Source organism: Olea europaea, chromosome 7 (genome assembly GCF_002742605.1).
Source record: "Olea europaea var. sylvestris chromosome 7, O_europaea_v1, whole genome shotgun sequence".
Taxonomy (NCBI): domain Eukaryota; kingdom Viridiplantae; phylum Streptophyta; class Magnoliopsida; order Lamiales; family Oleaceae; genus Olea; species Olea europaea.
The window spans coordinates 23508686-23511036 of NC_036243.1; the positions used below are offsets into that span (position 1 = coordinate 23508686).

General features: G+C 34.4%; 1 pseudogene; it reads right to left on the reverse strand.

Annotated features, from left to right (window-relative positions):
* Nucleotides 1-459: 459 nt before the first annotated feature.
* Nucleotides 460-1022, reverse strand: LOC111398086 (annotated as a pseudogene).
* Nucleotides 1023-2351: the final 1329 nt, after the last annotated feature.

Here is a 2351-nt window from a genome sequence, read left to right on the forward strand (position 1 = left end):
AAACTGAAGCAAGTACAGCAATTACAGTTCATAATAGCTATTACATAATCTTTTTTAGGAGGTCGAAATATTTTCAACAAAGATATGTAAATTATGCTTGTATACTATTTGAATGTGTGAGATTACTCTCAAAGTGTTATCCTTTTTGTATAATCTAGAGAAAATTAACCTTTTAGTTTAGAGAAAATTGTAGCAGTGGTACCAAACCTTTCGTTTATTAGCAGAGTTTGCTCAAACCTTTCATTTGTGCGACCGTGAGTACCAAATCTTTAAAAAAATTGCATCTGATGTCCAAATTGATAGTTTTCGTTAGTTTGACCGTTAGTTGACCCAATAAATTGACTTTGACCAATTTTAAAAGAGGTAAAATTGTAACTTTGAATTAAAAATTAAAAACAAAAACAAAATATCAAAAGCCAAGCACCGTTCATCTTCTCCTTCCCACCCTCAATCACTATTCTATATTCCACCTGGTTTAACCCAATCACTTTTAGATTCTCTTGTTCTCTTATCTCCTGTTCTATTCTTCATTTCCTTTAACTTCAATTCCTTCATGGATTTCTCATCTTTACCTAACCCCAACGGGTTGAAAAAGGGGCCATCGAGATATGCAGGGTCACTAGACCTTCCCCAGCCTTTCTCCAAACCCAAGAAATATTGTTTCCCATGGCCTAGGGTTGGCCCAGTCCTGGAATCTTCGGTGCTCAACGAATCCCATAAGTGCCATTTCGATAACGAATAAGGTGTAGAAATCGACCCAATAGCTATATGTTCTGGCAGGAGGAATGATTCCTATCTTGAACCACATGAAGGCTATTTCAAGTGGAATTAGGGCAGCCTTTCAAAGAATTTATGGTAGCAATGGCTCCTATTGTACCCAACATTGCGAAACGTCTATTGACGACTTCTCCATAGGCTAGCGATTTGGGCTCAATGAATCCTCCAGCACCTTCAGGATCCAATAGTCCCAATGGATCAAATCCATAGTCATTAGGGTACAGAAGAATCCAAAAGCTCAGCATGGCTTAAACCAGGTGGACTAGAGAAATAGGTAGAGGGTGGAACAAGGGGTGGGTGGGACGGAGAAGATGAATAGTGATTGGCTTTTGATTTTTTGTTTTTTAATTTTAATTCGAATTTACAATTTTACCCTTTTAAAATTTGTAAAAGTCAATTTATTTGGTCAACTAACGATCAAACTAACAGAAACCATCCATTTGGATCTCATGGTGCAAATCTTTTAAAGGTTTGGTACTCACGGTGGCACAAATGAAAGATTTGGGCAAACTCTGCTAATAAACGAAATGTTTGATACCGTTGCTGCAATTTCCCCTTTAGTTTATGTATTTGTGCTTTCTAAATCTATTTTACAGTATAGATTAAAGGCTTGTTTGTGCCCCTTTAATTTAAAAAAATGTGTATTGTGGAATACTAATTGATGTTGAAATGTGTGGTTAAAAAGGAAAGAAATTTTTATTTATTTGTGTAATATTATTTTAATGAAAAATATATAGTTGAAAATGAATACTATAGAAAAATTAATGTGGTAGAATGGTTAACAAACAAATGCTAAATACAATAACATTTCTCGCATGCTAAAATAAGCAACTTCACATTCCACAGTTTCATGTTGATTAGCATATGGCTCAACGAAGAAACGAAGTATGATATTCATAATATTTTTTAATAGTCTTCAAATGGAATAATTGCTAGTACTTGAGAAGTACTCTTAAAATGGAGCCAAATTAGAAAATGAAGAGATGCCAAATATTTTTTAATATTGGAAAGACAACTTGGTGAGAAGTCAACTGATATGTATTGTATATGAAATTGGCAACCAGAATTTTTAACATTGCAAAACGTGTAAGAAGTTTTCTAGATTGCAAAAGCGAAAAACAGCAACCTGATTTTTGAGCATTGCAAAACGTGAACTGATATGCCTCTATTCATTTATCCATTTTGCCAAACCAATTGTGGGTATACATAATCTAAAAATGAAAATTTGACATTGAAGCAAGGAGCTATTAGTACAACATCCACTAAGCCACAATCTAAAAGCAAGGGTATACATGATTTATAGATAAAACTAATACCAATGATATCAAAATAATTGCTTCCAGTTTACATGGCCAATGCACAGCATATCTCCCTAAATGGATAAGCAATTATAAGACCAAAAAGAGAAGTCAATATTACACTTCCAAAACATAGAAACCTATTAACAGAGAATAAATTGGTTTCTAAAATATAGTCAGGCATTGAAACTAAAGCTTGTTGTTGTCGTATCTCTCCCATGTACACCTGCTTGCTTCACCGACACACCTCCTATCAAAAGTGGGACAGTGGAAGAC